We start from the raw sequence: 22,140 nt of genomic DNA on the forward strand, positions 1-22,140 counted from the left end.
GCCGTGAGTGAATTTCTTTGGCTTAACGTCGCCGTGAGTGAATTTCTTTGGCTTTAGCAGATTACAACATTTGTTTGTTCATTGCATACTGCACTTGTTATCTAATTCCTCTAAGAATAACATACCCTTTTCTACTGCTCCTATATAGAGAACTGTAAATTCGAACTTTTGAACGTTCAATATATATTGGAAGAATATCAAGACAGTAAATCCAGGTATTGAAACTCCAATTTATGGCCCATCCACCACTGCCCAGACATCCCTGTGGACCATGATCAGCCATTATTGTGCAGGATTAATTTACATGTCCTTTTCATGCATTGTATACAGGTGTATTTAATAAAAAATAGAATATTGGTTCTTCCTACCACCATTCTACTAGAATAACTACCAGTTGGAGGAGTGTGTTCCTGAGTTAACACTTTATGTCCCAAATATCTCTTGGAGCCTAGACACTTTTCATTGTAAGGGGAGAGTTTGTATGGCCATGAAGGCCTGGGGTCATCAGTCAAGCCATGTTTGACAGTATATCACTGGATAATCCCCCCTCCCCATATGTGGAAACAACCTCTACAGTTCCTACTTGTTTTTGGTGCCTTTTGCCCTCAGGTTTGTCTCCAGCAAAAACGTCCATGCAGGTCAGATGATTGACAGGTGCTTTTTTCTACAGTCACATCATTGGCAGCCATACATGCACATGCCATAACACTTCCTCCACCATGCTTCACAGAACAGGTGCCACAACACTTCCTCCACCACACTTCACAGAACAGGTGCCACAACACTTCCTCCACCACGCTTCACAGAACAGGTGACATAACACTTCCTCCACCATGCTTCACAGAACAGGTGCCACAACACTTCCTCCACCATGCTTCACAGAACAGGTGCCATAACACTTCCTCCACCATGCTTCACAGAATAGTTTATTTGTATTTTTTATGTAACCTTTATTTAACCAGGTAGGCCGATTGAGACAGATTCTCATTTGCAATGGTGACCTGGCCGAGACAAAGCGCAAACGTGCAGGACAACAGACAGTTACACACAGTACACAGAGTACAAAAATACAAAATGAAGTAGAGTCTGCCATAACACTTCTTCCACCATGCTTCACAGAAGAGGTGCCATAACACTTTCTCCACCATGCTTCACAGAAGAGGTGGTATGCTTTGGCTCATAAGCAGATGCTCACCTTCTCATTACTACTCCCTTCCCATCTTTCTTTTAAGTCGCTGAGGGTTTACTGATCTGGCCAAGAAGGGGTTTTTATTGAACTGGGAAATAATTATTCTGTCATCCACCTCAGATATCTTTCGTAGGCTATAAGATTGTGCTCAACTCGAAAATATGTTTAGGAGATTCAATTAATCCTTGTACATTTTCAATATGGCATTCCAAAATGCAACATTGCTTAAATATTAACAAAATGCGTTCTGAACCTTGTGCTCAAATTAGCTTGTAAATTATAATACATTCAAGGAATCATTGCACTCCAATCCAATTTTCAGATGAGACATTACATTGAGAAACACAGAAATGCGTATACAAAACAGGTAATTTACAAACATGCAAAATGGTAAAAATCACAATATCAACTCTCAAGGGACAGAACAACTGTAGCAATATCAGCCACATCTGGAGCAGGCATGATGCAGAGGTTTATTAAGCTGACCAGTTCTACAAACATATACTGCCAAGGTCAGCCAGACATGGACAGAGACACCCAGGTCTAACTAAATTGGTAATTGGTTTATAAGAGTGAAAAGAAATCTCTGGAGTTTGTGAGAATTGCTTATATCCACGGTATATCCAAATCTTGTGTCAAGGCACTGCACGATCCATCACGCTTAAGTTCTTAGCTGTGGTACAATGTTCATGTACCAAACCCGCTTGTGCCTTATTCCTTACGTATACCGATTTACTGTGATGCCACTTAAAGCAGAGAAAGAGCAAAGAGACGTTATATTATGGTTTGGGGTGGCATTCATGCATCAGGGCCGGGCCAACCTGCCATAATGGACTCAATCATGGATTTAACATTTACATCATGCAGCAGACGCTTTTATTATTGTAACGTTACTGAAGCTATTGGTGTACTTTCAATAAGTGCTCCCTAAAGAAACTGCATTTCTGTTTATTTTTGGAAAGTAAGTGATTACAAAGTATTAATATCTCAATGTCAGTTGTTGAATTAAGTTGCCTTTATCTGTTCAAGTTCGAAGTGTTTGTATTTGTCATGAAATGCTTAGTTTCCTTACTCCGCAACAGAGCAGATAAGAATAAAAACGGTATGATCTAAGGAAATTCATGTTAATGTATGATCTGTTCATATCTGTACACATCTGAGCAAAAAACGCATTTTCTGGGTGTGTACATACCTATATAAAAATGCACCTTTAGCAGGATATATTCTGATTAACCATGTATTTTGATCCATAGTAATACCACATCATTTGTGGTGTATAATTTCTCTTTTATATTTTACATTTCTATTTTATGTAATGTTTGTTAATATGTTTTATAATTGTCTTACTACTGGCGCCGTAGGACGTTTGCCTGATACACCATGTGGCTAAACAAGTGAACTACACACAGACTGATTACAGCTGTACATTTAGATTTTGGATTTAGCTGTAAATATGCGGTGATCACTGTACATTTCATTGTATTCTGTAACATTTACTCATTAGTATTTTCATGAATAGAGAGTGTATGTTTTGGCTCAGTGATATTTTGACCAAGGCATGTGTTATCATTTTATGTTACTAGCCATTCAGACAGTTAACCAAGCAAAAATATGAATACCTGTTAATATGAGTAGAATTCCTTATGTTGTAATATCATGTTGTTATAAACTATTTGTGTGACAATTATTTACACTGACTACACTAGTATTGTACACATATGTTGAAATCTTTATTTTCCTACACTCACGGCGGCGACGTTCAGACGTTGCACATTGTTGATCACTCACGGCGACGTTCAGACGTTGCACATGTGAATTCACTCACGGCGGCAGCGTAAGAAATTTTGACAACGTCTGTAACGCCATCGCCGCCGTGAGTGATTTACATGTGCAACGTCTGAACGTCGCCGTGAGTGATTAACAATGTGCAACGTCTGAACGTCGCCGCCGTGAGTGTAGCAAAATAAAGATTTAACATTTCAATCATGGGGGTTTAACAACATATTTGTAAAATAATTACAAATAATAAAATAATTGTGTACTCTCTTTCCACTATAGCTATGTCACTATCAGTAAGAAAGCAGTGGTAAGAAAGCAGTTGTAATAACAAACCTTTATCGGCACAAAAAGAGCACAAATGGTTGAGCCTATTTTGAGTTAATTTTACCTATAAAATATCATTATATATCTAAGAAATTATAGCAGCACAAACAAAACATTTTACAGCACAAACCAGCATGAACGATTAAGCCTATTTCGCCATAGATTTGCGCTGGATGGGGGACCATCTTTACACAGATAAAAACCTTTAATCGCTTCTACTCCAGTTGTGCTGCTGTCATTTTAAGTATTAGTCCAAAAAAATATTTTTTTGTTAATTCTAAAAATATTTTATAGTTAATTTATAGTCACTCCGCCCCCCAAATCCTCCAAATTCACCCATAAATGATTTTGTTTGTGCCGTTATAGTTTTTGTGCTGCTTTCATATTTGAAATATTAAATAATATGTGATAGATCAAATTCACTCAAAATAGGCTCAATCGTTTGTGCTTCGTTTGGGTCAGTACAATGAAAAATGTAAATGCACAAATGGAGAACAATTGAGCCTATTTCGATTGAGTTTTTAGCATGTTGTGGGGGCTGGTGACACCATACCCTATAATTAAATATCTAATATTTAAAACACCGAATCAGCCAAAATGAAAATTGTAACGGCAAAAAGTGCTGCTATACTTTTTTAGATATGAAATAATATTTTATAGGTCAAATTCACTCAATAGGCTCCATATGTGCTCATTTTGTGCCGACAAAGGTTTGTTTTTGCTTTCTTATGGATAGTTACAGAGCTATAGTGGAAACCCAGCCAACCCACCCATGTGGGGCTGCAAATGGGCTGATATCCGGGGCCCACCTGGGCTACCCAACTGGGACCCAGCTAATTTTGGCCGCAGTTTCCATGGAGGCCCCACATGTGTTAGCCCAGATGGGTTGATGATGGGCTCTTGATGGGCTCCATATCGGGCCCATATGGGTAGCCTAGGTAGTCCCCATTTAGGGACTACAGGAGTCTGCCCACATGGGTTGATGATGGGACCCAGATAGGTCTTATCTAGGGCTCTTATGGGCCACAACGGGTGTATATATGGGCTACCATATTTGTCTCTTTGGGTTACCTTATTTTACAGTAAACCCCTAAATACAAACATTATATGTAAGCAATGAACAGAAACCATTACTTCAAGCTTTACTTTATAAACAGAATATTTATTAACATATGTGTATTAACAGACAAGTATCAAAAGTGAAAGCTTTTGACAAACTTTATATTTCACAAACAAAACAAAAGTGTAGTTTTACAGTCCTCTGTCAGAAAACTCTTTATTTCACATACAAAAACAAAAGTGCAGAATCTCAGTCCTCTGTTGTCGCTCTCCCAACGGCCCTTTGAAAAGAGAAAATAAATCAACCATTTTTCTACTTTTGCAATTCCTTTTCACAGTTCAAACAGATGTGTCAGGTTAGTCTTTTGGTGCTCCAAATCAAGTTTATGTAGATAAGGGGTTTTCAAACCTGTCCCGGAACACCCCCTGCACTGCACATATTGGAGGCACAAAATTTAGATTTTGACCAACTTTTACCACTTTTCACGAGTTCACACATACAATTAGAGGGGTTAAGGTTTAATGCATATTTGCCGTGCTTTTCGGAGGGAGGACTCCAAGCTCTGAATTCAGCCCGAACCCAGAGTACTCCCCCCCGCATGTAAGTGGTTAGGACTAGAAGTGTGGAGAATAGGTGGTGGGGGGAAGTTGCAAACTGTCAATGGATCGAGGTAAAACTGCTGAGTCTATATGGGCCATTCTACAGAATAGGTGCAAAGTCAGAGTTGGAAACATCTTGAATATTTTTTTTTTTCACAATTCTTTCATATATGCAAATTGTATAATATCCAAGGTATGCTTTTCTAGTAATTGTGCAGTTAATTCTCATTTTGTATTTTCAGATAATGCTGGAATATTTTCCTTCTCCCCAAATTTGTCACTACCGAAACACAATATTAAATAATTTATTAAGAAGGCTTATAATGACCTATTACGATTTTGTTTACATCTACCTTATAAATATATATTTTTTCTATTTTTTAAAAATATTTTTACAGGATAAATAAATGAAGATTATAATTTGTATAATATTTTTAGTGTAATTTATGAGAATTGTTGTATTTTGAACCCAATCTTTCTTTGTAGAAGGCATAAAGTTTATTGTACTGATTTTAAAGTTAAGGATTAATTAGTTTGAATATGCAATATGAATATGCAAACACTATCATAACATCTTAGTTGATAATTCAATATACTTTATTTTTGACAAAACATCCCATGTTACGGTAGTGACTGCATGTTTTGGTAGTGACCACAATACTTAGTTTGCCATGGCTGAATCAGACTGTCCACATTTTATGTTAATATAAATAAATAACTATGATGCACATATGCAGTCAGTACATATAGCAGACACACATCTGACAGTAAATGTCTAATAAGAACACCTAGAGCTATTCTATACTTTGGGTCTTGAGGTGCAAGTGCGAAGAGATATGGCTCATAGATTTTTCTTCCTAAAAAAAAACTTTCAGAACCACTTTGTTTTATTTTCACATTTTCAATTTTTTTTGTTTATGAGTCATTCAGATAAATCTCCAGAACCACTGAACTGTGTGTGTGTGTGTGTGTGATTTTGGTTGGGTGACAGTTGTAGGTTAGCCTACAAAAGTTTAAAGTTTGACAAAAGCACAATGTTGTGTTTTACACAAATATAAGTAGGCTAAACACTTTTTAACTGCAGTTTTAATGATAATGACTTTTACCCATCTTGCTCTCCACCACGTGCCCTCGCTGTACGGTTTCATGCCCTGTCCCTGGCACCAATTAGCCACTTTGACACTGCCTTTTCAGCATCTCTTCTAGTAATCTGGTTTGTAAGGGCATTTTTTTTCAAGCTTCCTGTAAAATAGATAAAGAGTGAGATAAATTCCTCATTTGAGCCCTTGCAACAAAGCAGAAATCTCCACCATGTAATTTTTCAGGTAATACAATAATGGTATCGGATATAATATTCTGTCAAACACGAAATTTTTGGTGCAAAGGTTTATTAAACAAACAAACAAGGGACTGGTTCTGTACCTGTACCTGAAAACTACAGTTAATTTAATTTAAATGTGTAACTTTTGTTCTATTGTATTTACCTTTGCTTGTAACTAGTGTATTTTTACTTATATTATTTGTAGTACCTCACTTGTATTTAATAATGATTTAACTTTATTATTTATTATAAACCATGAGTTGTGTGATTGCTACACCACAAATTAACAGTTACTTATCACTGAATTGGCAGTATACCTGGTCCATATTGTCATAATTAAGGGTATTCTCTATCCAGGTATGGACAATTAATTGCATACAATCAAATTGATTTATGAAGAACTCAACTCTACAAAATAACCTTTGTTTGCACATTAATATGTTAAACAGCGAGTAAACATACCATATACAAACTCAAACAGTTTGAGCCCCGAAACTCTTGCTTTCCATGGCAGCCAACAAAATTGTACTCTCTTGATAGGGAGTGGTCTAAAAGGAAGGCCATCATTCTTCTGGTGACTTCATCCAATGTTCTTCCTCCAATTTCTGCCACCACGCCAACCTAAAGAAAAATAAGATTATCATAATGGGAATTAATTCTGATTATCATCGGAAGTAGTAATCTACTATTTGTATAGTGTATCGAGTCCCTAAATACAACTCTATTTTTCATAATTCCCAGGGAACACTTCCATAATATATGCAGTTGCCTCTCTAACAGATGTTTTATACTTGTATTTAAGTTATTAGCAAAAAAGCTACAGTACTGTGCAAACGTGTTATGCCACCATTATTTTTGTTTTAGAAATGATATAATGACCATATGCTAATTGTGGGAAGTATTTAGTGTGACTTCCCCTTACACATGAGCAATTGATGGGATCATGAATGTGGAAAAGTACAGACAGGTTTTAATTTATAATGCCATTCCTTCTGGAAAGTGCCATATTGGGAATGTTTTTATTTTTTTTATCATGATAACGATTCCAAGTACACTGCTAATACAGTATAATCATATTTGAAGAGAAAAACAGCTTTCCTGAATTTATAGAGGCAGTATGGGGTCACCTAGACAGAATTTTTTTTTAATACGGCCTAAATCTAAAGATGAACTCTGGGAAGTGCAGAAAGCAGCCGAGGTAAAATATGCCAGACAATTACTTCAAAAAACTTAAGGGCAGTCCCCCCAAAAGAGGTGTGAGATGTGCTCAGTGCAAAGAGAGATTACACAAAATACTGACTTTTGCCTGAAGAAGCCTTTTTGTTATTATTTTGTGTACATATTTCCTGTACTTTCTGTACATATTTCCTGTACTTTCTGCATCTTAATAAAGAAACCGAAAAATAAATGTGGGTGGTAATTAATACTTTGCTAAAACAACTAAGCTTGTGGTGGCCTAAGACTTTTGTATAGTATTGTATGTGCAAAAACATTAACGATCAGCCCAGTAAATCTGCTAAATGGTCATATTAGAACATACCACTTGTTTTGTGGAAGGTGGGGTCTGCCAATTTCTGCTCCATTGCAGCAACCTCCAAGAGCGTCCTCAGGGGGAAAACAATATCTTCTGGAAGTGCTGTAACTGAAAACAGTAGTCATCACTAACTAAGTATTATCTATCAATGACTTCATTATGTGTGTGGACCCTCAAATAAAATGCTGACTAGTTCCTTTGAAACACTGATGAACAATATGGTGGCATAACTGTAAACAAAGAATCATAATCATGCGTAATAAATCATATTTCATGATGATGTAATGATCTTAGTTAATGTTTTAATTAAGGTGTTGTTCATCCATGTAGTTGTAAATGAAAAACGTTGAAAATGTATACATGAATTCATGATAATTCATGTACCCTGACCGTTAAGTGTTATAATAATATTTTTAGTAAAACTTTAGAATACTCTTCCATCATCAATGAATAACTACACAGGAACAAATAAGTAACACACTATTAACATTCTACTAATATTAACTAACAAGGAACTCTGATTAATGAAATAGTAATAGCACTCAGTTGAATGTGGTAGTTCTATAACTAATCAATAACTGCTATGTTTTTCATACCTCCCAGGTAACTACTAAGAGAACTACTATATGAGTTTATAATGCATACATTAGGAAGGAATTGGAACAGTATTCTAAATTGTAACGTTAATTCGGTATATTTTGTGCCATTTGTTAATTGAATTAGCACTAACTTTAAATAAAAAAAGGAAAAAATAGCACAGGCCGCGGAGATGGTGTTAAAGCTTCTTGAATCTCGAATGTTCTGTGATGAAATAGACATTTGTTAAAGATTTATAAAAAAAAATACATTTGAGAAGGGGATTTTTTCATTAAATGCGCACACTTTTAAAATAACAGCTAGCTGCTGAAATGGTCGCTGTATGGCTTTGTTCTGTGATCACAAAATAATCGGGAGCAGACACGATTAAACAGGCTTGTCTTGTAATGCATTCGAAAAATTAATAAGGAAGTGCTTTCATTTTGGCTGTTTGATGTGCACATCGATCTTATACAATTTCAAAAATGGCGCCAGAAATAAGGGAAAATATGGCGCGATTTGGGGGAATTCGAAATTCTAAAGTGACAAGAAGCTTCTGGTCAACATCGTGTTTTGAAAACAATGCATTTTAATTAACATTTATATTGTGAAATGTAACTTTCTTACCTTGACTTAGCCTTGACTACGAAGACAGCGAGAATCTTCCAAATCTCCTCCCGAAAATTACAGGAGAGTGTGAGTGAGACTGAGAGAGTGAATGGTGTCGTCGCGAGCGCGAAAAGGGCGAGGGGGATGGGAAGTGTTGAATGAAATCTCGCGAGATCTATCCTGCAAAGGTTTTTTTTTTTGTGTCACCGTTGTACAGTGTCTGTACCAAGCGTGCCGCACAAGCCCTGAAAAGTGAAGCCAAAACGTCTCGATCGCCCCCTGGTGAGTGGTCCCAGTATAGGTCATAAATCCCGCCCTCCCCATGTTATTCAATGGGACGCGAGACCAACTAAACAATTAAATTACCCTTCAAATATATTTTTTCCGAAGCTGGTTTCTGTCATTTACTGTAGTTTGTATCACCCTAATGTAAATTCAAGAGTTTGTTTTTAAAATAAGTTTGTTTTTAGTTAGTTATTTAATGCTCTAAAAACGGTGGTGTGACGTCGTGATTCACAGCTGTGATTGACAGCTATCTGAGCCGAGGAGCCACTGAATCTTCGGAGGACTGAGGAGATTGGAACTTTACATTTAATCTCTAAATTTCTATAATTTCACACGGACATAATGGGTTGTTCTGCAGTACATTGTGCTAACCGATCTGGCATTTCCAATCGATCTTTGAATTTTTTTCGGTAAGTTAAATTTATAAGCTATTTAATTAGTAAATAAATGTAATGGGCTAGCTAACGTTAGCTAAAAGACAACAAGCCTCGTTAATAGCCATGTTAATAGCTAGCAGGTGATCGTTAGCTAGAAGTTACCAATTATTTTTGTATTATGCCTATTCTAAATTAAGGTTAAACATGATGTAAGTTAGGCTATAACATATCGTCTAGGTTTAACAAGCAACGGTTGTACTGTACTTGGACTTGCGATTGATTACGGTATGCGCATTCTGCGAGGGAGAGTGAGGGCGGGGCACAGGGGTGGGGCCGTTGATTTCGCGGCTTTAGGGCTTTACTTCCTTCTCGCTACTGCGCATAACTACTGCGCAGAACTGGTCCCAAGATCGCTATCTGCGCAGACGCAAGTCCAAAATGTCAGCGCCGTATCAGGACACTGGTGGCTTCATTTTTCACCAATGGAAAAGAGCGAAAGGGCGTCGTCCATTATATATACAGTCTATGGTCTGTACCTTTAGGTGTCTTTTTGTAACTGTTTAAATTATATTGTGAGTAAAAGTGTGCATACTTTTGACTGCACCACTGTGACAGTATCTGCAGGGTCTTGATCCTTTTAATTGGCCGAAAATTTGTTAAAATTTTAATTGTGTTGGCATTTGTATAGATACAAGCAATTTCAAAGGTGCATATGTGTGTACTATCTGTAAAAAAAAAAAATTGGGTTTGACTGTTTGCACTTCCTCTGTAAACTGAATTAGTCCCCAAGTGTAGCCCATTTTCAACCCATGCACTCATTTCCCATTAGTGAACCACCTAGGCCCCACAAAGGGAGCCCAACTGGGTTTGCCCATGTTGGACATACTCAGTTGACCCAAGTGGGCCCCAGATAAGAAGCCCATTTTGAGCCCATGCCCACTCTGTACCCCTGTCGCCCATTTGTAACCCACATGGGCCCCACATAAACGTGTTGGCTGGGAAGAGATTAAAGCCAGTGCACTATCCAGTAGGAATAGGTATGTACCAAAAACTGTAGAAGCACAAACAAACCTTGGCACAAACAGAGCATAAATGATTGAGCCTATTTTGAGGGAGTTTGGAGCAGGTTGTGGGGCTGGTGACAGCTAAAATTAAATGTCTAATATATGCAACGCTGCATCAGCACAAACGAAACTTTTAACGGCGACCTAAAGCATAAGAGATTCACTCACGGCGACGTTAAGCCAAAGAGATTCGCTCACGGCGACGTTAAATGGGAGCAAGTTGACGGTAGGTCGCTTATCTACATCTCCGTGGCAGAATCCACCCCCCATAGATTCTGTCACGGAGATAAGCGACCTACCGTCAACTTACTCCCATTTAACGTTGCCGTGAGCGAATCTCTTTGGCTTTAGGTCGGTGTTAAAAGTTTCATTTAGGTCAGGTTAATCGTTTGCGCTCCGTTTGTGTCGCTAAAATTGTGTTTGTGCTGCTATAGCTTTTGGTAAATAGTCTACATTTCTCTTTCCCATAGCCCTATAGCTCTGCTATACAGCTCCGGAAGAAATTAAGAGATCACTTCAGCTTTTTCTTTCCTTTCCAAAAAAAAGTTGAAAAAGAAGGATTTTACCGACCCAAACGAAGCACAAACGATTGAGCCTATTTTGAGTGAATTTGATCTATAACATATTATTTAATATTTAAAATATGAAAGCAGCACAAAAACTATAACGGCACAAACAAATTCATTATGGGTGAATTTGGAGGATTTGGGGGGCGGAGTGACTATAAATGAACTATAAAATGTTTTTAGAATTAACTATAAAATATTTTTTGGGGCTAATACTTAAAATGACAGCAGCACAACTGGAGTAGAAGCGATTAAAGGTTTTTATCTGTGTAAAGATGGTCCCCCATCCAGCGCAAATCTATGGCAAAATAGGCTTAATTGTTCGTGCTGGTTTGTGCCGTAAAATGTTTTGTTTGTGCTGCTATAATTTCTTATATATAATGATATTTTATAGGTAAAATTAACTCAAAATAGGCTCAACCATTTGTGCTCCGATAAAGGTTTGTTATTACAACAGCTTTCTTACCACTGCCTTCTTACTGATAGTGACATAGCTATAGTGGAATGAGAGTAAACAATTATTTTATTATTTGTAATTATTTTACAAATATGTTGTTAAACCCCCATGATTGAAATGTTAAATCTTTATTTTGCTACACTCACGGCGGCGACGTTCAGTCGTTGCACATTGTTAATCACTCACGGGGACGTTCAGACGTTGCACATGTAAATCACTCACGGCGGCGACGGCGTTACAGACGTTGTCAAAATTTCTTACGCCGCCGCTGTGAGTGAATTCACATGTGCAACGTCTGAACGTCGCCGTGAGTGTTCAACAATGTGCTACGTCGCCATGAGTGATTAACTATGTGCAATGTCTGAACGTCGCCGCCGTGAGTGTAGGAAAATAAAGATTTCAACATATTTGTAAAATACTAGTGTAGTCAGTGTAAATAATTGTCACACAAATAGTTTATAACAACATGATATTACAACATAAGGAATTCTACTCATATTAACAGGTATTCATATTTTTGCTTGGTTAACTGTCTGAATGGCTAGTAACATAAAATGATAACACATGCCTTGGTCAAAATATCACTGAGCCAAAACATACACTCTCTATTCATGAAAATACTAATGAGTAAATGTTACAGAATACAATGAAATGTACAGTGATCACCGCATATTTACAGCTAAATCCAAAATCTAAATGTACAGCTGTAATCAGTCTGTGTGTAGTTCACTTGTTTAGCCACATGGTGTATCAGGCAAACGTCCTACGGCGCCAGTAGTAAGACAATTATAAAACATATTAACAAACATTACATAAAATAGAAATGTAAAATATAAAAGAGAAATTATACACCACAAATGATGTGGTATTACTATGGATCAAAATACATGGTTAATCAGAATATATCCTGCTAAAGGTGCATTTTTATATAGGTATGTACACACCCAGAAAATGCGTTTTTTGCTCAGATGTGTACAGATATGAACAGATCATACATTAACATGAATTTCCTTAGATCATACCGTTTTTATTCTTATCTGCTCTGTTGCGGAGTAAGGAAACTAAGCATTTCATGACAAATACAAATACTTCCAACTTGAACAGACAAAGGCAACTTAATTCAACAACTGACATTGAGATATTAATACTTTGCAATCACTTACTTTCCAAAAATAAACAGAAATGCAATTTCTTTAGGGAGCACTTATTGAAAGTACACCAATAGTTTCAGTAACGTTACAATAATAAAAGGGTCTGCTGCATGATGTAAATGTTAAATCCATGATTGACTCCATTATGGCAGGTTGGCCCGGCCCTGATGCATGAATGCCACCCCAAACCATAATATAACTTCTCTTTGCTCTTTCTCTGATTTAAGTGGCATCACAGTAAATCGGTATACGTAAGGAATAAGACACAAGCAGGTTTGGTACATGATCATTGTACCACAGCTAAGAACTTAAGCGTGATGGATCGTGCAGTGCTTTGACACAAGATTTGGATATACCGTGGATATAAGCAATTCTCACAAACCCCAGAGATTTCTTTTCACTCTTATAAACCAATTACCAATTTAGTTAGACTTGGGTGTCTCTGTCCATGTCTGGCTGACCTTGGCAGTATATGTTTGTAGAACTGGTCAGCTTAATAAACCTCTGCATCATGCCTGCTCCAGATGTGGCTGATATTGCTACAGTTGTTCTGTCCCTCGAGAGTTGATATTGTGATTTTTACCATTTTGTATGTTTGTAAATTACCTGTTTTGTATACGCATTTCTGTGTTTCTCAATGTAATTTCTCATCTGAAAATTGGATTGGAGTGCAATGATTCCTTGAATGTATTATAATTTACAAGCTAATTTGAGCGCAAGGTTCAGAACGCATTTTGTTAATATTTAAGCAATGTTGCATTTTGGAATGCCGTATTGAAAATGTACAAGGATTAATTGAATCTCCTAAACAGATTTTTGAGTTCAGCACATTTTATAGACTACAAAAGATATCTGAGGTGGATGACAGAATAATTATTTCCCAGTTCAATAAAAACCCCTTCTTGGCCAGATCAGTAAACCCTCAGCAACTTAAAAGAAAGATGGGAAAGGAGGAGTAATGAGAAGGTGAGCATCTGCTTATGACCCAAAGCATACCACCTCTTCTGTGAAGCATGGTGGAGGAAGTGTTATGGCACCTCTTGCAGACTCTACTTCATTTTGTATTTTTGTGCTCTGTGTAACTGTATGTTGTCCTGCACGTTTGCGGTTTGTCTTGGCCAGGTCGCTATTGCAAATGAGAATCTGTCTCAATCGGCCTACCTGGTTAAATAAAGGTTACATAAAAAATTGTAGAATGGTGGTAGGAAGAACCAATTTTCTATTTTTTTTATTAAATACACCTGTATACAATGCGTAAAAAGGACATGTAAGTTAAACCTGCACAATAATGGCTGATCATGGACCACAGGGATGTCTGGGCAGTGGTGGATGGGCCATAAATTGGAGTTTCAATACCTGGATTTACTGTCTTGATGTTCTTCCAATATATATTGAACGTTCAAAAGTTCTAATTTACAGTTCTCTATATAGGAGCAGTAGAACGCAATGAACAACCAAAAGTTGTAATCTACTAAAGCCAAGGAAAATCACTCACGGCGACGTTAAGCCAAAGAAATTCACTCACGGCGACGTTAAATGGAAGCAAGTTGACGGTAGGTCGCTTATCTACATCTCCGTGGCAGAATCCACCCCCCATACCCGCATTTGTGGATCATTGTTGCTGTTATTGGATTTCGTCGTCGTCGTCGCCGTTTTGCTGCTTAAGTCAGCTCTTTTCTTTCATTGTGTTTTGTTTGTGCTCGGTGTTTGTTTAATAAAAGATCAATACTGACTACCTCTGCCTGCACCTGGTTCTCGCACTCCTGCACCACATGACAGAATACCTCACTGACAGTAATTCTTAAGTCTTGTATGTGTACAAAGTTTTTGAATACATGCAAAAGAAAAATGTGTACAGACACAAATAGTTAATTCACCGATCTTTAAATACAACTACGAAATGCAAAACTGTCCCGTGGATTGTGATTTACAGATGTGCACATCGCTTTATTTACCCACAAGACATTTAGCAGTAATTTGAAGCCTATAGGCATATAAAACCTCTGAATCGTATTGAACATTAACACTTCTATCTTAACTTCATACACAGTCTGAACTGTACTGCTGCTAAACTAGGCTGTGAACATGTGAGAATGCTATGCATATTCTATAAGAAGGTGTGCATTTCCTGGTATGAATAAAACAAGAAACAGAAATAGAAATGTAACAGAGCAAATGAGAATGAAGTCTATTTTTGTTATGAATCCAAAACTGATGAACGAAAAATGAAATATTTTCTGATTGGTCAATATTCGCTTGAAATCAGAAATCAAATATTGGAAGTCATCGAAAAATCGAAAAGCTACATCGAAAGCTACAGAGACCCAAGAGTTCCCAACCAAGCCTCATTTTTGCCAGACTGCTTAAGCGGACAGACTTACTTGACTGACTAACTGACTCTTCGTAAGCTTAGAACTATAAGGTTCCATCTGCGTTGAATATGATTCAGAGATATTTAGCATCAAATATTTCATATCCCTGTTAGCAAAGGTTTTACATAGTATATTTATTTTTGTATAGCTTAAAAAGGCCTTCACCCTAGTTGTATTTAGGGTAAGTCATATCAAAATCCTGGGACAGTTAGAAATATAATTCTGAGAGCTCTGATCCGGTTCAGAATTATAAGGTTCCATCTCACCACAACAATGTAAAACCTTCAGTTTCAAAGAATAAATATAACCATATTGCAAATTCAATATCTTAACTCCAAAACATTGTTCTAACACATACTTTTACAAGATTTAGAAATAACACATCATATTCATCTTTGAATCATTAAAACATTTATATTCAACATGCGAATTCATATGCAGTGAGGCAATACCATCAAGTATGAAACACCTTATACATTAAGCATGTCTTTTTTTTACTCTACATAACACTATCACTATTATTAATTTTCATTTTAGCAGGCATGTACTTAAATAGATTTCATTCTTCTTGGCCTGTTTTTTTTATATCTTTGCCTTTGGCAAGATGATGAGTAGTAAATGAAGGGTATATTGTGTCACTTTGGTGATTTAAAACCCTGGTGGGCGGGGCTTTCAGATTGATTTGACTGGTGGGCGGGACATCCGGTTTGCAGGGTGGAACTTCCAGTGTGATGTATGGACTTCCTATATGATGTGTGTTAGAGCTGGACTCTTGGAATGACGTATGCATGTCTGGTGACTTTGTAATTCATGTTGCGTTGATGTGTCCATGTTTGATGTTTTACAACTACTGATGAGCACCCCGAACGAGTGTTATAACAGGTGCGATATGTTTGATGTATTACAATGGGGTCTTAGGGTTCCAGAATGTTAAATTCCCAGGCAATAAATAAGTGTTATATCAGTGGCAAGATGTTTGGTGTTTAACAAAAGGGTGCCAGGGTTCAGCAATGCTATAACCCCGCCATATTTTATGTTCCAAAAAGTGCAACAACAGATGTCCTACAACCAGTGGGTGTTAACCTTCCATGTTTTACAATGTGCGTGTAGCATGGTGTTTCTCCGCAACCACAAAATTACATGTGGGTAACATGCTTTTTTTGTGTAAGATATAAAGAAGGGGTTAGGACTTACGATTTTTAACAAGAGATGGGCCTTAAGATCAAATCTGCCCATACTAATAGACCCCAAATAACCACTAATTTTGGAACCACAAGGTTTGTAGTCCAACAAAGCACTACAGTAAACAAACATTGCATGAGCAATGGTATTATTTTGAAATGTGGTGGGCACAGTGAATGCCTGGGCCGACCACACTTTATGACTAGGTTGATTGTATCACGGTTGGGTTTAAAATATTGTTAAAAATAAAAATAATATATTTATTTAAAGTCAGCATTAACTTTTAAGTTGCATTATATGGCAAAACGTTACAAAGTTACCCGGAAGGTAGCGTATAAATTTGCATGAACAACGGTGAATCGTTGTCAGGTCAAGATATGTTATTTCAGGTAATCAAAACTTTTGTAAAGGCATCTTATGAAATTGTACAACGGGGATCAACGCAAGATTGTTTTCTTCACACAATAGCGAGCGTTCATATTTAAACGGATAAGTTTGTCGTTAATAGACAACATTAAATGACGTGATGTCATGGCTGAGCCGCGATAACTAATGAGAATGGCGTTTCTACCAGACAGGAAGTATCAATATATTTGGTTGTCAAACGTCAACAACTACCTAATTAGCTAGTTAAGCTTTATACACAATTTTTATAATTGTGTCCGGTATAGTTCTAACGTGATGAACGATGACATGTAACCAATGACAAAGTTAAGAGGCGCGACCTGCGGCAATGTAAAGAATATTAAATCTGCAGATTTCACAGAAGTCAGCTGTTTCCAGTGTGGAGTATGTCGTTTACGTTGTAAGTAGAAGTTATTTCATTTGAAGTAATTGATTTGAATTGTGTTGCAATTACAAATGCTAACAAACAACACATTTGAACTTTTTAAGAATGTGTAAATACATTTTACGATTGAGTAATCCATGCGCTTTTGTCTGTCTTTCATATTGTCTGTTTCATAGTCCGGTTTTAGGTTGAGCGGAATTAAACCCAGCCGTGTTTGGTAAAACATTTTTGGGCCTTCAAATCTTGGTGAGTAGATTTTTGACATTATTTTTAATCAGCTTTAATTAGCTGTATACGCTTGTTAACCCTCTTTGTATTTATTTCAGACCAAGTGTTACCTGTGCCATGTTTTTCTTCCATTCCCATGTGCGCGGAGTTGCTGCTGACGAGCAGGGGCGTGGTTTGCCTGAGGTCCTGGCAGCTGGAGTTGATTGGCCTAATTGACCCTAGTATATATGTAATGTTTGACTTGTGAGCTTGAGGGAGGGCTTTTTCTTGTTTGATTATTTGTGGGCAGATTGAATTGTTATTTCTTAATGTTAGTTCTATTTTGCTTTGTTTTGTGTTCCAGCCCATTTTCTTATTTACAACCCTGCCTGGTTCCTGGAGAAGGGAATGATAGTTTTGCCCATGGGTCGACTTCTGCACGTAGATAACACTTTGTTATACACACTAGGTTAGCTGGGCGGCAGTCACCCATGTGTTTTGGTAAGAGCTAGGAAAGCTGGTTAGGGACTAGACCGGGTTAGGAAGGGTTAGAGGTGTAGAAGCGTAGGGACCTTTTTATTGTTTTCATTGATTGGACCCCGTTCCCAAAATCCCTTCTACCTTCCCTATTGTGTCTATTGTGTTTTGGTTGGATTGTTGTTCCTGTAAATGGGTGTTATGGTTTTGTTTACTTAGTAACTAAACTGCCCCAGGGTGGGGATTCCCATAACGTCTGACTGTCGTGTCTTATTTAATTGGTTGCACCCCCACACCTCTGCGCGGTCCATATCTGGCTTTATCATCTTGTGCACTAGCACGGGTCACTACGTCTCCGCCTCAGACGAGAACCACCCGAGGGGAGTACATAACACCAAGTGACCAGCATCAGTGTCAGTTGGACTGTGCGGTTGTGATCTTACACAAAAATTATCTGTTCAGGTTGTGTATGTCTAATTATTTACAGAAATATTTTGTCAATAAAATGTTATTAACAATTACGACAATATGCATACAGCTGAACCTTTGTACTCTATTTACCAACCAACAGATTGAGGACACCCCAGCGATGATAGAGTCCATCACCATAATGGCTTCAGTTACAGACACCCCACCTTGTGGCTGCACAGCGTCAGGGGATTTGTTTCATCGATTTCTTTCATGCTTGAAAGCTGAAGGTAATACATATTTTACTGTCAACTCATCAAAACTGTGATGTATGTAAATGTATGATTGAGTTAGAATATTTTAACCTGTAAGTGGATCGTCATTTACACGTTAAGCTAGAGAAATGGTGAAAGATAATGCTACCAACAGACCAGACACGGAACAACCAACAACATCTACACATAATCAACAGACCACACCCCAAAATACAAATGAACCGGACGTTACTTTGTTACACAGTGATCTAGTAGAGCTCTCTGATGCAGAGTCATTGCAATGATGGCAATGTTAGAGTTATAGAGCGTAATGCGTTTGACAATGTTGAATTACGACAGATGATACATTTAAAAAATACTGGTGAAGTTGGTGATTTTGGCACATTCAATGCAAGTATTATAGCGGGTAAACACATTTTAGGACCTTCAAATCTTGGTAAGTAGACTTTTGATATTATTGTTAATCAGCTTTAATTACCTGTATAAGCTTGTTAATCCTATTTGTATTTAGACCAAGTGACCAGCATCTGCGTCAGTTGGACTGGGCGGTTGTGATCTTACACAACCTGAGCAGATACTTTTTGTGTAAGTTTAATTATTTACAGAAATGTTTAGTCTTGTTCTAAAGCGTTATTAACAATTATGACAATGTGCATACTGAACCTTGGTACAACATTCTTTATTCCAACAGATTGAGGACAGCCCGGTGATGATACAAAGTACATTACCACAATGGATTCAGTTACGGACACCCTACCTTGTGGCTGCACAGCGTGAGGGGATTTTTGTTTTGTTTTCTTTCAGGCTTGAAAGCTGAAGGTAATGCAGCCAACTCTTCAAAACTGTGCTGTATGTAAATGTATGTTTGAGTTAGAATATTTAAACCCGAAAAGTGGATTGTTATTTACACATTAAGCCAGAGAAATGGCGAAAGATAATACTAACCACAGACCAGACATGGAACAGCCAACAACCTCTACACATAATCAATCGATCACACCCCAAAATACAAATGAACCAATCATTACTTTGTTACACAGCGATGCACACAATAACCCCCAGATACAAGGCTTGTTAACCAAGCTTAGTAGCCCCCATTTTTCACATGATCTAGTTGACTCTCCTTCAAGCTCTCTGATGCAAACTCAGTGCAGTGATGGCGATGTTAGAGTTATACAACATAATGTGTTTGACAATGTTGAAGTATGACAGTTGATACATTTACAAAATACTGGTGAAGTAGGTGATTTTGGCACATTCTACGCAAGTATTATGGCGGGCTTGGATACTTTGATTGTTATAGCTTCAGACTTTGTACACAAGTCCGGTGATCGTCTGCAGATTGAGTTGATTGGTGAATCTCTGATAGCCCCCGTACATGTGACCATAAGAGCGGATGAATATAATGAACGCACCTTTGGTAATTTACTTGAAAGTGTTATGCAGAGTAATGCTGAGATCATGATTGATGAATCACTACAGCTGGTTAACCGTCTTTGTGTACTTAAAAGAACCATTTCTACAGCATCGTAAATCTGAAGGGTTTTCCGGATGTGTCATGTTTGTGAAAGGTGTTATACATGTTTTAACACCCGTAGCGATCATGGCTGTAAACATAGCTGTAGTGTCTGTCTTCATGAAAATTGTCATAGCCAACCCCGTAACACAAAGCAGTTCCCAGACTGTATGTGGATATTCTGACTTTTGTTATAGACAGCATAAACGCTTGAAGCACCACAAAAGTGTGGGTTGTTGGGTTAGCAGATGTGACCAGAAGAAATACTGTCTCGATTGCAGCCGTCATAACAATGTTAGTATTACCAACTATACAGTGTGTCCCAATTGTAATGTGGATCTGGTGGTTCAAATGTATCATCAGTGTTTCATAAAACCCTCAAAACCTGAGGACCCCAGTGAGCGCTACATATTTTATGATTTTGAGACAATTGCCAATCCGGTGAACGGTGTGTACACATCAAATTTTGTGTACGCAATAACTTTGATAACAAGACGTGGTGTTAAGCCGGAGATGGTTGTGCCGCTGCTTTTTTCAAAAAGTTTAGGCGAAAATATAATGACATATTTATAGCACACAACCCTAAAGGGTTGGATGTTTACATATTGATGCCATACCTTGCTAACAATGGTATTGGCACGACACTTATTGCTAATGGTAGCAAGCAATGATTTGCGTGAATGCGTGAATGATGTGGTCAACTAGAGAGATGGTTCTATGCGCTACAGACTCAAGTTCCTGGAGTGTGGTGGTGTTGACCCACTCCGGTCAATTACAATTGCTTCGGCTTGCATGAAAGTCTTTTGCAACAGATTCCTCACCAAGGACACCATTGCATTGGTCCCCTAAGACAACTACAACCGTTGTCAGAAGACATTCTCAAACAGCTCAATCCAATTACTTGAATATGTGGCCTCTGATGAGAATATATCAATACAGCAAGCCCTGAACAGGGGTGAAGTGAAAATCGGTGCCTACTATGTTGATGGATATGCTAAACGCGATGGGGTGTGCACAGTCTATGAATTTCTAGGCTGTTTCTGGCTCTGTCACGCAAAGGGTCATTGTTCAGCAAGCACCAATCCAGTGACGAAGATTCAGTACAGGTTGATGCACCAACAATGGCTGACAAAAGAAGGGGAGACTATTCAGTATAACGATCCCTTTAGTCTTTACCCATTCTGCAATAAGACAAAGAATTATCCGATTGGGCATCCAGACATAATCTTTTGAGATTTCAAACTGCTAGACACCTACTTTGGTATTGTTAGGGCTACGGTGTGTCCACCGAAAGGCCTTTATCACTTTGTTTTACTGCACAGGGTCGGCGGTAAGATTGTATATAATGAGTCTGAAAACCAGGTAGCTGATTGTTCACATATTGATTCAGAAAGAGATTTAACTGGTACCTGGGTTTCTATTGAGCTGGTTAAGGCTGGGATATTCGAAGTCTGGGATTTCACCAGGACATCAGATAATCTTTTTGCAGATTACATGAAAACATTCCTGAAGCATAAGCAGATGATGCTAAAGACCGGTATACAGTACATCTCCCGTATCCGTGAGGGATCGGTTCTGCGAACCCTCGTGGATGTGGAAAATTGCGGATAAGTGACGCACCCTTGACAATCACTCCCCAACACCCAGTTACCCTACAGAAAACGCCCCATTGCCTCAGTTATCCTACAGAAAACGCCCCATTACCCCAGTTACAATACACAAAACACCCCATTACCCCAGTTACCCTACACAGAACGCCCCATTACCCTTTCCATTGTCTTATTGCATGATAAAATTGTAAATATGTTGTGAATAATGTAAATAAAATATATAAGATATAAAACACCTATAAATACATTTAATATACATAAAACAAAGTTTTTATATAGTAAAACAATTAACCGAATGCAATTAACCAGATCGACGCTTGGATGGCTGAAACTAGCGCGTTTTTAGAATTTCTGCGGATACTTGAGTTCGGGAATATGGAACCGCAGATAGCTGGGGGTTTTCTGTATCCCT

General features: G+C 37.8%; 1 long non-coding RNA gene across 2 annotated transcripts; it reads right to left on the reverse strand.

Annotated features, from left to right (window-relative positions):
• Positions 1-4,509: 4,509 nt before the first annotated feature.
• Positions 4,510-9,114, reverse strand: LOC114839110. Of its 2 annotated transcripts, XR_003781754.2 has the most exons (5): positions 9,010-9,114; positions 7,813-7,914; positions 6,735-6,893; positions 6,058-6,193; positions 4,510-4,632 (listed from the first exon to the last, which is right to left on the reverse strand). It is a non-coding gene; the product is annotated as an uncharacterized LOC114839110 (long non-coding RNA). The 2 variants fall into 2 exon arrangements; XR_003781753.2 differs by lacking the exon at positions 4,510-4,632 and having other exon boundaries at positions 5,543-6,193.
• Positions 9,115-22,140: the final 13,026 nt, after the last annotated feature.

This window comes from Esox lucius, chromosome 4 (genome assembly GCF_011004845.1).
Source record: "Esox lucius isolate fEsoLuc1 chromosome 4, fEsoLuc1.pri, whole genome shotgun sequence".
Lineage (NCBI taxonomy): Eukaryota > Metazoa > Chordata > Actinopteri > Esociformes > Esocidae > Esox > Esox lucius.